Source organism: Psammomys obesus, unplaced genomic scaffold (assembly GCF_907164565.1).
Source record: "Psammomys obesus unplaced genomic scaffold, mPsaObe1.curated_primary_1811, whole genome shotgun sequence".
NCBI classification, from domain to species: Eukaryota; Metazoa; Chordata; class Mammalia; order Rodentia; family Muridae; genus Psammomys; species Psammomys obesus.
Window position 1 is genome coordinate 3,019,920 of NW_026585698.1, and position 14,831 is coordinate 3,034,750.

Below are 14,831 nucleotides of genomic sequence, written 5' to 3' on the forward strand. Positions count from 1 at the left end.
TATCTATCTATCTATCTATCTATCTATCTATCTATCTATCTATCTATGTGTGGCCTTGTTGGAGTTGGAGTAGGCGTGGCTTTGTTGAAGGAGCTGTGTCACTACAGGGTGGGCTTTGATGTTTTAGAAGCTCAGGATGCGCCCAGTGTGGCATTCTCTTTCTGCTGCCTGTGGATCCAGATGTAGAAGTTTCAGTTCCTTCTTAAGCACCGTGTCTGCCTACATACTGGACTAAACCTCTGAAACAGTAGACCAGCTCCAATTAAATGTTTTCTTTTATAAGAGTTGCCATGGTCATGGTGTCTCTTCACAGCAAAAGAAACCCTGAGATACTATGTATGTATGTATGTATCTATGTATGCATGTATGTATTTGTCTGTCTATTTATTTTGAGACAGGGTCTTTCACTGAATCTGGTCCCTGCAGTTTTGACTTGCTTCCTACCTACCATCAGGACCATGGGAACTGCCTGTCTTGGCCTTCCAGTAATATATATATATATATTATCAAACCCAGTATGTTTTTGTTTGATGTGGGTATTAGGGATCTGAACTCGGGTCCTCATACTTTCTTGGGAACCATTATGGGCACAGTGCCATCTCCCAGTCCTGCAAAATATCTTGAAAAAACTATTTGATGATTTTATGCCCATCACTTTGCTGCAACTATTTTGGGAGTGAAAACAAAGTTGAATTTTATTGTTCTGCTTTGTAAGAAACATTGTCTGAGATGATAAAATATTTTTCTCATCTAAATCCTAGGACAGCTTTAAGAAAATCAGAAAGAGTCTGGTACTTAGTAGTTAGGAATCTGTGGGTGAGGGATGGTAAATTCTAAGCCAGCTTGAGAGAGAGAGAGAGAGAGAGAGAGAGAGAGAGAGAGAGAGAGAGAAAGAGAATTTCCTAATCAAAATAAACATACTGGCTACAGTCAACTTTAGGCCAAATAAATGATATAGGAGGTTGTGCTTAATTTTGTAAGTTTTGCTTTCATATCTTTTAAAGTTAATTCTATTATGTAGATTTAAGGTATACAAACAAAGTGTTATGGGATTCATGCTGTAAAATGGTTCCTAGTGAAGTATGTGCAGATCATAGGGACGTATTGACTATTCAAAGGGAGTATACAAGCTACAGGTAAAACATGTAATCTACACACCTAAGTAGTTCTTAGAGAATATCTGTGTAATTTGGTAACTAATCTAAAACTACTTGACTAAAATTTCAGATTTAATTCTTTGCTTGTGTCCAGGTGTGCTAGAACACGGTGACAAAACAGCTGAAAATGCGCTCATTCAGGAAACTTTCTTACTGTGACACTGTGCAGCCCTATCGTACTCCAGCTCTGCTCCCCTCCCTTCCTGACACTTTGTGCCCTTTAACCCCCTCCCCCGCCTCTTCACTTCTCTCTTCGTCTCACCATGTCCTCGTAATTACACTACGTTTTTTCCTTTTAAAATTATTTTAAATTAATTATTATTGAATGTGCATGTTGAGTGTTTGTGTGTGTGTGTATGCGCAGGGGTGTGTATGTGCACATGATATGTGTGAAACGCAGAGGACAACATTTGGAGGTTGGCTCTTACCTTTCACAGTGGGATCTAGAACTCTAACTCAGGTCCAGGTTTTCAGGACAATCCATTTTTACCTACGGAACCATCTCACTGGAACTCTTTCTGAAGCTGCCTCATTAGGCTTAGCATACTATTCTCCATTTTTAGGTTGTGGCAAATGGCAGGGCCTCTCTCTCTCTCTCTCTCTCTCTCTCTCTCTTTAACAAAGACTAATCACAGATGTGTATTTCTTTATCTACCCATCAGTAAAAAAGAAATTCTCAGAGAAGTCTGGGTTCTAGGCTCATTCAGTAAATTATTCACAGTTTTATGTTACAATATGAAGTGCGCGCGCACACACACACACACACACACACACACAGGTCATATGTGGTGCCAACAACATACACACTTATTAAAGCTCTTTAATTCTTTTGACAAATGGAAGGGAACCACTACCACTTTAGTGTGGGAGGAAAGCATGGAAATAGCACACGTTCCTGGAATCCAAGGAATGCTTACTGTATGGAAAGCAGAGAGAGCCACAGTGAGAACATTGTGCCCCGAACTTGGAAGGAATGTTAGCTCAGCAGTGGAGCCAAAACAACAGAAAAATGGATTCTGGTCTAATTGACTTTGTGTGACATTGGAAACATATTTTAAATAGTCTCTGCCCTCCTTTATTATTAAAGGGCCTTTGTCTAGTGGTATGTGAAGGTCTAATGAAATGCAACTAATAAATGTGAGGTATTTGGAAAAGAGGAAATGTATTGGAAGCAGAGGATGGTTTTATTGTTGTAGTTATTGACTTATTTTCAAGAAGCCCTTTGGGAGTAGTTCATAAAATTCCAACAGAGACATAGCATAATTTCAGCTTTCTTATGAGATTCTGTTCTCTATTTTACTGCCTTTAGTGGCTTTACTTATGAGCTGAAAGTGATAAAAAATGAGAACATTTGTGTTCCCTAAAGAGCGTGCCTGCAGAAGGTGGAGCATGGCTAGTACAAATGGGGAGATGATAAAAGGAAAGGTGATGCGTGGACAGAGGGCAGAGATTTAGCAAAACGGTCTTTGTTGTAGAGGCCGCTTACAGTTGCTCTTGATCTTACAGCCCCCCCATCTGCTGGATACCCATGGATACAAGCAAGGAATTAAGACTGAAATTTTATTCAAATATTTCAGACTAATTATAAAATTACAGAGATATTAGCTAAGAACTACTTAACTGTATAGATTACATATTTTACCTGTACTGTGTGTATTCTCTTTGATTCACCTATACTTTCTTACAATCTGCAGATCTGGCTTCTAATGCTATTAGTGGTTAATGCTATTTAGTGGTTTATTGAAGAATAACACATTCATAAAGGTACATATACTATTGTGACCTACTCAATAAATGTTCACTAATGAACTCACATTCATGAAACCTCCATGCAGATCAAGCACTAAACATTACTAAAGGCTGGGGGTGTGGTGGACCATGCCTTTAATACCAGCACTCAGGGGGTGGATGTAGAGGCAGAGACAAAGACAGAGGCAGGGGCAGGGGCAGAGGCCAGGCAGAGGCAGGGGCAGGGGCAGGGTAGGGGCAGGGACAAGGGTATGGGCATAGGGTCAGAGGGAGGGTCAGAAGGTCAGAGGATCAGAGGGGGATTCAGAGGGGGCAGAGAGAGGGTCAGAGGGGCAGAGGGAAGGGCAGAGAGAGGAGAGAGAGGAACAGAGAGGAGAGACAGAGACAGAGGCAGAGGCAGAGGTAGAAGCAGAGGCAGGTGGATCTCTATGAATTTGAAGCTAGCATGGTCTACATTTTGAGGGATAGGCCAGGCAAGCCTACATAGTACCCTGTCTTAAAACAAACAAACAAACAAACAAACAAACAACATGAAGTTGCTGGTTTAGCAGTTAAGAGTGCTGCATGCTTTTACAGAGGACCCAGGTTCAACTCCTAGTACAACAGGATGGCTCACAACCACCTGTTATTACATTCTAGAGGATTTGTGTCCTCTTATTCCTTCTCGGTACCGTATTCATGTGCTGCGTGTACATATAGACACACATGTACACATAAAATATATAAAATGACATCCAAGTATAAAACAAAAGCAACAAAGGAACATTACTGAAATCCCAGAAGCAGCTCTTGTGCCCCAATCAGTTACTATACTCTCACCTCAACGGTAACCATTATCCCAACTAGCTTTATAAGTTACTTTAGCCTTTTTTTTTTTTTTAAATTAGGTTATTTGCATTCTATGGGTGCCCCTCCCTCTCCTCCTCCCTGTCCCTCACTTCCCCTCCTTCACCCTCTTCCTTTCTACTGTATAGAAACCTGGAATGATACATATCGTGCTGTGGCAGCTGAGATAACCTGTGATAACTCACTTTGCCCCAGAGGCTTATTGGCAGCATGAATTGTCCTTCAGAATCAATTCTAAAGACAAATAGAAAAACAGAGATGCTGCTTATTTTTGGTAATGATCTAGGTGCGACAGAGGAAACTTTTGCAATTGTTCACACAAGACCACAGCTCTCACTGCAAAGGTACCAAGTATGAGTGACCATTGCCTAGGAACACAGACTTAAATTACTCCCTGTGGCAACAGTTTGGTGATAGTTTTATAGTAACAGAACAAAGGAAGTCATAAATCAAAGCACTTTTCCAAATAGACTAGTGGAGACACGGTTAAGGCAAAGCAGGGAAAGTTTTGCTATCGGCCTCGGGTGCTGTCTGATGACATTTAGCTGTTTGGTTAGAAGTGAGTAGGGTCTTCGAAGTTAATACATTTCAGAAAGATTCACCCTATCGCCAGAAGGTTGCTAGATCAGAGAGGTAGGAAAGGATGGATAACAATAGGACTAAAGATAGTCAAGATGGATCTTAATTAAGGATCCATCCATGTGTTCTGCGGCATTTCAACCTTTCCACAGGCTTGGACGTTCTGACAGTCACTCAGCCTTGCAGAAGGTTCACTAGAGAGTGCAGCTTCTATCTGGGAGCCTTTGTTCATAAAGTTTACTTTAACCATGACAGGATAGCAGTAGAAGATTCCAATAGAGTTTGAGGCTCCCACTAATTTAGCTTTTATTTCTACTTACTCAAATCAACTTAGGCTGAATTAACAAACCTGAATTAAAAATGAAAAAAAAAAAAGAGTCCAGTATTTATCGAAATCTCATATATCTGAGTTTATTATGTGACCTCCCTCAAAACAAAAGAATAAGACGAAAGAAAGAAAGAAAGAAAGAAAGAAAGAAAGAAAGAAAGAAAGAAAGAAAAATGTCAAGTATAATTTGTGCTGTCCGTATGCCCACTGGAGCATGGTCAAACTACCAATAAACAGCCCCTTAAAGAAAACTTAGCCCTTCCCTACCTGCACCCCAAATAGAAGCCATCAGCTATGGAGAGCTATGCTTCAGCACCCCATCACAATTTTGAGAGTTCTTTTCAATAGCTTCCTGTCTAGAGTGTTATTTGGGGGGGGGGCGGATGAGGGAGAGAGGTTGTTCCAGAAGCCTTCTATGTCTCTCAAATAATTGTTTTCTTTTAATGTAAAAGGAAGTAATTAAGCTGGGATCTCAAGAGTGTTCAGGAAAGAAGGCTCAGCTCTTGTATACTGTCTCCACAAGCCAGAATGCCTGCTTAGATGGAGCATAACACCAACACTGCCTCCTGCTGCAAATACTTCAGTGTGAGTTATCTGGAGCTGTACTGTACAGCCTGTGTCAGCAGTCTTGGTAGCGGTGCCCACCAAATCCAGGAACTACGCACGGGAACCACACGCCTTATGGTCATGTGTGAGATGGGAGGGGACTTGCAGATGTACTGGACATTCCACCTTCTCATCTATTTTTACTCCTGGGTCTCCACCAAGGCCACCACAAAGCAGTTGGAGGGATGCTAAGATTAGTAAGGAGCTTTCAAATTCATCAAGGGCTCTCTCTCGCCTAAGTATAGACAGTGGCATCTTACGTTAAAAGAAATGCTTTGCTCTCCAGGGCACTCCTGCGGGAGTCCCCCAGAAGCAAGTGTGCCTAACTCTGGCCTGCAGCCACCTCTCCATTGCACCATGGTGTAGGGCTCAGGACTATTTCTGGCAGACCCAGCCCTGTGGTAGAAATGAGGAGTAATCCACATTGTTCAAAATGTACGTACCCTGGACTGGCCAGAGGGGTCACAGGTAAAGGTTCTTGCCATAAAGCCTGATGGCATAAATTTGATCTTTGGGACCCACAAAGTAGAAGGAAGAGAACTGACTCCCAAAAGTTGTCCTCTGACCTCTACAGGCATGCTGTAGCATGGAGAAACTCACACACTCACACACATTCAATTAATAAAAATGCAATGAAAACATATTGCTCATATTTCTCATGTATAAAATAGAAGGATTCAGGTTATATTATTTTTAGAAATTAGTAGGTATTTTTAATCAATTCAAAGTAGTTGTATATTTGTGGGGTACAGTATATATTTCAATACATTTATGTATGTACGTAATGTATAGTGTTTAGATCAGGGTAATTTGTATTCTCATCATCTCAGGCATAGATCTATTTTCTCAGTTAGGAAAATTCAAAATCCTGCTAGTTATTAATATTTTGCAATGTCCAGTTGACAAATGTTAATTGTCAACTCCAGTTTCCTTTCTGTGCTATAGAATCTTAGGAGTTATCTATCCAGCTGCACCCTTGTCTTCACGGATTTTTTTCTGTTCATCTTTCTTTCCACATTTCCTTAATTTTTCACCTCCATGATTTCTAAAACCTCAGGTCTCTACGTTTATTTTTCACTAGGAATTAGAAACCTAGACTTGCCACCATCCATAACAGTGAGATAAAATGATTATGTCTAGAAACGGGAGAATGGTACCCTGAAGTATCCTGAAGTCGTCAGTCTCCTCATCTGGGGACACAGGCTTCACCCACAAATGACACCATTAAGTTTCCAGTGTGGGTATATTTAAATGTTCCCTTAAAATGCTTTTTAATTATTCAGTGCATGTTTAAAATTTATTATTATCATTATTTATGTGCATGAGTGTTTTGCCTACATGTATGAGCCACTTGCATGCCTGATTCCATGAAAGCCAGAACACAGCATTGCATGCTCTGGGACTGGAGTTGCAGTTGGGAGCTGCCATGTTAATGCTGGAAATCAACCCCCTAGCGTAAAAGGCAAAGTTCTTTTCTACCCCCGCCCTTGCTCTGAATAATGACACAGAGACTTTTATATTTATTAAACGCTTCAGGCACAATAGCTGGTCAGATACTCAGCTATTATAACCAAATAATATTGGCCTGGCCTACTTCTCAGTCAGGTGGCCCATTACCTGCCGTCTGAGTCTCGCCCTGGCTTCTCCTTCTCCATCCATGTTTTGATGGCAGTATTCCTTTCTCTGGTCCCCACCTGAGATCCTATGTCTGATGGCGAAAGTTCTGCCTTATTCTCTCCTGCCCAACTGTTCAGCTCTTTATTTAACCAGTCAGAGGTGATGGAGAACAGTGTTTACAAAAGTACTGAGACAGAATATACTTCATAATAAAGGCAATACCAAAGTCCAGCCTGGGGTCAGATCTCTGGGCACAGAAATCAGCATCTGAATACACAAGGATAATCCTTACACAGTGCACAAAAACATCACTCCACTACCCTAGATCTTCTGAAAAGCAGTCGGCTCTCATCTGCTAAGTCATCTCTCCAGCCCCCCAATGCATGGTTCAAATAAGGAAGTAAATAGTGTCTTAATGAACCTGAGATTAAAAAAAACCCACTGGTAGCCATTCTGTGTCTCTTATATTTAAAAAGTTTGAAATTCAACTGTCTTGAAAATTCACTTATAAGGAAAATAATAGCTCAGCCTTAATTAACTATTCCTAAATAACTGGTCAGGCGCATCTACCCTGTTCAGCAGTGTTGCAGTTGGGGATCTGATGAAACCTCTGGTATTTACAGCCATTTACTCATGGCATGTGTTTGGGTTTAAAGGCAATAGCTGCTACCTGAATTATTTCCGTCTATGGATGTATTGCATGCGTGTGAGTGTTGCTACATCTCTGATGTTCTTAGGTAAGCATTAAGTCACAAATGTAACAGTCTTTTCACTGAATACTCTTGGAACATATCTTAACATGCACGTGTGGTGTTCTAAAACTGGCAGAATGTTTATGGAAACAGTTCTGCTGAAGGCTGATGAGCTAATTAGCTACATTGCTTGTAATCAACGAGTTGTTGAAAAACACCCAACATGGTACCCCTTAGCACCCATCCACTCGAGAAAATCTACAGTAGGATTTTCTTACACCACATTTGATTTCTCAGCAAACTTTTCTGAGTCACTCATTATGGGGTCTGCTGGCATGTGGGAAGGTACTTAAGATATGTGTATTCAGCCATCTCATTGACAGTCACTTGAAATGCTGGACCTATGACAGATAGACATACTGATTGGAGGAATAACAGCACTGCCAATTTTGAAGCGACGAGAGTTTGTCTAGGCTATCCACCATTCACTTCGATGTGTAAGTCAAAGATAAGGGCAAAGATTTAAGACGGATTAGCAAGTGGTGAGACCTAGAAATGAAAGTGTGGCCTGAAACCTCAGCTCGCAAAGTCTGTAATAAAAATGTGATTCATGCACTGGCTATGACTCCGCTCTCCTTTTTGGCTAGAGAGGAGGTGCTACTCTCTAGTCATTTCATAGATGTTGGTATAGTGCTGACAGCGATCTAAGCTGTCTTAGTTAGAGTTTCTATTGCTGTGAAGAGACACCATGACCATGGCAACTCTTATAAAGGAAAACATTTCATTGAGACTGGCTTACAGTTCAGTGGTATGGTCCATTACCATCATGGTGGGAAGCATGGCAGCATGCAGGCCGACATGCTGCTGAAGAGGTAGCTGAGCATTTTACATCAAGATTGACAGGCAGCATGAAATGATTGAGACATACTTTCTCTAACAATGCACACCTACTCCAAAAAGACCACACATAATAGTGCCATTCCCCATGAACCGATGGGGGCCATTTTTTTCTTTTTTTCATTAATTTATTTATTGATTCACTTTACATCCTGATTGCAGCCCCCTCTCCCCCATCCTCCCGGTCCTACCCTCCCACCCTCTTTCGCCTCCCCCTTTCCCTTCTCCTCAGAAAAGGGAAGGCCCCCTTCCATAACAATCCACCCCAGCACATCAAGTTGCATCAGGACTAAGCTCATCCTCTTCCTCTGAGGCTAGACAAGGCACCCCAGCAAGGAGAAAGTGATCCAAAAATAGGCAACAGAGTCCATGTCAGAGGCAGCCCCCACTCCAATTGCTAGGGGACTCACATGAAGACCAAAATCCTCATCAGCTACATATGTTTAGTGGGCTTAGGACCAGTACATGCATGCTTTTTGGTTGGTGGTTCAGTCTCTGTGAGCCCCCATGGGCCTAGGTTAGTTGGCTCTGTTGGTCTTCTTGTGGAGCTCTGTCCCCTCCAGGTCCCTTCTGTCCTTCCTCCAACTCTTCCATAGATTCCCTGAGCTCTGAATAATGTTTGGCTGTGGGTCTCAGCCATCTATTTTTGTCTGCTGCTTGGTGGAGCCCCTCAGAGGACAGTCATGCTAATCCTATCTGCAAGCATAGTAGAGTATCATTAATAGTGTCAGGGGTTGGCGCTCTCCCATGGGGTGGGTCTCATGCTGGGCCAGGGTTGGCTTGCTATTCCCTCAGTATCTCCTCCATCTTTATCCTTGCACATCTTGTAGCAGGGTAAATTTTGGGTTGAAGGTTTTGTGTTGAAGGTGTCCCCCTTCCTCTATTGTAAGTCCTGCCTGGCAATAGGAGGTGGCTACTTCAGTCTCCATATCCCTGCTGCTAGGAGTCTCAGCTAGAGTCACCCCCATGTCCTCCCAGGAGCCTATCCTGTCACAGATCTCTAGCTTGTCCCAGAGATTCTTCCCCCATCAGTTTCTCTTCACTCTCCCAGCCCTTTCACCTCCCACTCTGCTCTCCTCACACCTGATTCCACCCTCATTCTTCTTCCCACCCCCTCTCCCACCCAGTTCGTTCTCTTCATCCACTTCTAATGTCTATTCTATTTTTCCTTCTGAGTGAGAGTTAAGCATCTTTCCTTGGGTCCTCCTTCTTACTTAGCTTTTTGGGTCTAGATTATAGTATGGTTATCCTGTACTGTATGGCTAATATCCACTTATAAGTAAGTATATTTCTGGGTCTGGGTTACCTCACTCAGGATTATATTTTCTAGTACCATTCACTTGCCTGCAAATTTCATGATTTCTTTTTTTTTTAATAGCTGAGTAGTATTCCATTGTGTAAATGTACAACACCATGTAAGCTAATGCTTAAATAACATGAGCCTGAATATTAGTGGTTGCTGCACATTCTATTATTAAAAAAAAAACACATTATGTGGTTGGCAATTTTTCAGGGTCATCGTTTGTCTTAGTCACTGTTCTATTGCTGTGAAGAGACACCATGACCAAGGCAACTCTTATAAAAGAAAACATTTGGTTGAGGGCTTGTTTATAGTGTCAGAGGCTGAGTCTGTTATCATTATGGCAGGGAATGTGGTAGCATGGAACATGGTGGCAGGCAGGCATGGTGCTGGAGAAGTGGCTGAGAGCTACATCCTGATCTGTGAGCAGAAAGAGAGAGAGAGAGAGAGAGAGAGAGAGAGAGAGAGAGAGGACAACTGGGCTTAGCATGGGCTTTTGAAACTTCAAAGCCCATCCCCATTGACATCCTTCAAGAAGGCCACACCTCCTAACCCTTCTAATCTCATCAGAGTTCCTTCACTCTCTGGTGACTAAGCATTCAAATACATGAGACATTAGGGCCATTTTTATTCAAGCCAACACAGTACTCTAGTTTCATTCCTGTTACCGTGACAAATGTGCAAAGAAAAAAACAACATAGGAAAGAAAGAGTTTATTTGCCTAAAGTTATAGTGCCTTATCCTGGGGAGGTCCACGTAGGAGCATAATATACCAAATCCACAGTCAAGAGAAGAGAGGATAAACAGTGGGTTGCTGATTACTTGTTTTCTTCTGCTTTATATAGTTCAGGGCCAGGTTTAGGGAACAGTGCTGCCCATAGTGGGCTTGGTCAATCAGCAACCAAGACAGTTCCTCACAGACAGGCCATAGGCCAACGCTTTCTAGATAATTCCTCACTAAGAGTCTATTCCCAGATAATTCTGGGTTGTGTCAAGTTGACAGATAAAATGAATCAGCACAGCCAGGAATAAAAATCTTAAGAATTTCTGTTCTTGATTATCCCAGTTTCTAAGAAAATAGTTTATTTTATTTTATTTTATTTTTTTTTTATTCTTTGAAATTAATTTGGATCCTAGCCTTTTCCCTTCTCTGGAAATACTTGTTCTGTAGTCATATTTTGCCATGTGTTCATTCTTCTCTTTCACTGGCTCTTTCTTTACATGTATTAGCTTGCCTCTACCTAATGATTGGCAAGTATTCACTGAAAAATTCTACTTTGAATTTTTCTGTTCTCTTAAACTTGTAATCTTATTTTACCTTGTCTGTTGAGGGTGTAGGGATGGTTTATTGTTTAGTGTAGTTACTATGGCACTCGTTAAATGCTCCTCTAGTCTCAGCTATGTTTGTTACCGTATTTTCCCACCTTCTCTCCACTCCCTTCTACCTTCTTCCTCACTTTCCGCATAGACTTCTCCCTATCACTTTCTTTTTTCTTTTTCCTTAAGCATTAGTTAGTTTTAGGAATCCTCTGCCTCCTCATTTCTTTGAGGAGCCTTTTCATTCCCATGGATTTAATTATAACTACAAAGTTGAAAACGATTAGCTCTCGTAGAAAGCTTTACTGCAAAATCCTGAGTGCTTCTCAGTCATTTTTCTCTGTCAGTACTTAGGTAATTGTGCAACTCAGTTCCATAGTGCATCTTTCTTGGGAACATTTGATTCACATCACAAGTGGTAAAACCCTGTAACCTTCTTCCACAGTGAATGGTGACACACGCTGTGGTCAACAATATAGCTCTGACCATTTACTACAGAGCATAACAGCTCTTATAGTGTTACCTAAACACATTAATTTAGAAGCTGAACTCTCATACTCTCTCATGTCTTTTAAAAACTTTTGTATTTGTCATCATCTTATTTGAACTGTTATCACGCTTCACAGAGTTGGTTCTTTTCTCTTTTCTAAGATACTCTGTTTCCTTGACTAAGAGAGCACCACACAGCCCAGATTTTTTCTTTTGTGCCTTTGGCTTCATCTCATCTTCTCTTTGTATTGTTTGTCTTTTTCTGACTTTGAAGCTTTGCCATTCATGGGATGGATGTAAAACAAAGTGAGATATCAGGCTTAAATGATAACAGCTGTTAGGAAATTTTTAAGTAAGACAGTGACAAGACTAGGTTATTGCTGTAGGAAAATTCATTTTGTATTAATGTGGAAAGAATTTCCACAGTACCTCTCCGATTTTGATGATGTAAATTATAACATTATATTATCATTTATGCATGTAATAATGTGGGGTACATAAAGTGTTGATCACAGTACTAACCCTCACTTTCCTGTGAACTCAGTCATCATTGTCAGCTCTGTCCTATAATTGAGAAGACTTAGTTTCTCAGTTTCAGGACCTCAAGCAGCTCTTTACATCACAACCACTGTCAAGAGCAGAGAGAAATGAATGGATCCGTGGTGGCTAGCTATCATCACTTACGCTATGAAACAGTACCCACATTCAGCGTGAGTCTTTCTACATCAACTAAGAGTCTTGACAATAACCCATAGACATATAGACATAGGGCAACTGGATCGAGACAGTTTCTCAATTACCCCTCCCAGGTAATTCTAGGTTGTGTCATGCTGACAGTTGGAACTAACTAGTTCAGCTTCAGTGAATCCACGCATGCAATGGCTAGGCCATGTCAATAAAACACAGTTTCTTAACACTTTCCCCTTGCTACCTGCTCTTACATTTTTTTTTCTTTCTACCCATTTTTCCAGAACATTCTTTGAGCCTCAGATGGTGACATAGATATTCCACTTAGGGCTGAGCCCTTACGCTCCATACTTTGGCCAGTTATGAGTCTCTGCATTTACTGTTGCTCACTGTATTCATGATTCATTTTTGAACATTTATTTATGTATTGAGGCAGTATCTTACTGTGTAGTGCACACAAGTCTATGAGCTTACTCTGGCAATCCTTCTACTGAGTTTCCTGAGTGCTGGGGTTACAGGCATACATAGCAACTGTGGCTCCTTAAATATTTTGTAAGTACTAACACTTTCAAATGTGCCAATAAATAATTTTTAATATTGTATACATGGCTTGCATTAATTCTCTTATTAGATAGTGATATGCTAATTACTGATATGCCTGACCTGAAGAGAGCAGGCAGATGTATGGAAGCGGAGTTGTCTCTTTAGAGACAGGAAGGCAGCCTCTGATGTCCTGGAGTTCATAGTATCTGCTAATACTGGTACCTTCTACTCCACCTGAAAGTATAATTTCTAGGTATAATATAGTTTTGAATCCTTTGAACTCTTTCATAAATTTGATCATATGCTATACTGAATTTGGCTGAGGACAACAATATAGTTAATAAGGCCTCAATGGACAGAAGTTACCAAGCTCTATTGATTTCCTATGTTCTATTATTACTTAGGGGTCTGCCTTTGTGAGGTGTTAACAGAAACAACATCATTTTGTTTATCAGTTTTGATGCTTGTTCTGAATTATCTACATGGTGGACAAACTGTCAATACTTTTTGATTTCTTTGGAGAGAGCTTTATGTATTACATATCCCAAGGAGAATTTTATTCTTCGGAGATATGATGCTTTCCCCCTTGGAAGCTGGTGATGTAAAGGCAGTGATAAACTGGGATGCAGTCAGTTTCCTGGGAGCCAAGGAAAGAGAAAGACCCAATGAGATATAATCCTCAGAGTCAGAGACAGAACTCTTTTCTCTTTCCCCCACTTTGTATGTGTGCAGTCTGAGCATAAAAAGGACTGTCAGTCTTTCCTGGGAAGGGAACTGATCATGATCAGGCTTGAGGTAAATGGATGAAACAATATTCCAAAGCTTCCCTCTCTTCATCCTCCAGAGATCAGGCTGCGAGACAGAACACGTTCACCCTTCTTATTTTATGTGCTAGAGTAGATGTAGATTCCCTAGAATAAATATCTCAGAAATCTTAAAAGTCAGGCAGAAACATTTAAGAGCAAAAAGGACAGAGAAGGAGCATTACATTATGTACTATACAAAGTCATGTATTCGATTAGAAATTCTAATGTCAGGGTTCTCTCTTCTTTCTTGTTGCCAACATTTCTTTCCTCCCTCTCTCCCTCCCTTATTTGACGTTCCCTTTCCTGGACATTGAATATACTCGTATTCAACTCCAAGAGTTCAGTGGTACAACCTTGTGCTTATCAAGAGAAAAAGATTCCATGGTTAAGGTCAAATACATTTTCTCTTCCAGTCCTTAAACCATGTTACCTTTAGGACTGATGCGACAGCTCAGTAGTTAAAGGCGCTCGCTGCTCTTTCAGGGAACCCAGGTTGAGTTCCCAGCGCCCACATGGCAGCTCACTACCATCTGTAACTCCAGTTACAGGGTATCTGGGGCTCCTTCTTGTCTCTGTGGGCATTGCTCACATATGGTCCATAGCTGTTGTGTACCATCCTCTAAAGACATCTCTGGTTCAGACATAGGGTAGCATTGATGCTCTCAGACACAAAGCACTCTACTCTGGCATTCAGTGCCATCTTAATCTCCTCAAAGAGTCTCTTAATTATGTTGAGAAAAGAGCCCCCCTTTTATGACTTGAGGTAATAGCGCTTCCCCACGATCAGGAAGCACAGTGTTTCTCACACAGGAATTCAATAAGTCAACTTGGCTTTCAGATCTGTTATTCGGTTCTGTCTTACATCTTCCTGGAAGTTCCTGTACAGAACCTCTTTACATTCCTGAAGACAGACTTTCCATGTCATATTCTAGGCTGTAGCTTTTCCTTCTTGCTTTCATCTCTCAACACCATTCCGTCAGATTTCCATATCTTGGCTCCCTTTTAAATCTTGCAATGGTTCTTTTTCTTTCTTTCTTTCTTTCTTTCTTTCTTTCTTTCTTTCTTTCTTTCTTTCTTTCTTTCTTTCTTCCTTCCTTCCTTCCTTCCTTCCTTCCTTCCTTCCTTCCTTCCTTCCTTTCCTTCCTTCCTTCCTTCCTTCTTTCTTTCTTTCCCTTCCTTCCTTCCTTCCTTCCTTCCTTCCTTCCTTCCTTCCTTCCT

The 14,831-nt window shown here is 41.1% G+C and overlaps 1 protein-coding gene across 1 annotated transcript in view; it reads left to right on the plus strand.

Annotated features, from left to right (window-relative positions):
• Ctnna3 (catenin alpha 3) overlaps positions 1-14,831 on the plus strand; it is a 1,637,506-nt gene that overhangs the window by 24,193 nt on the left and 1,598,482 nt on the right. The window lies entirely within an intron of this gene.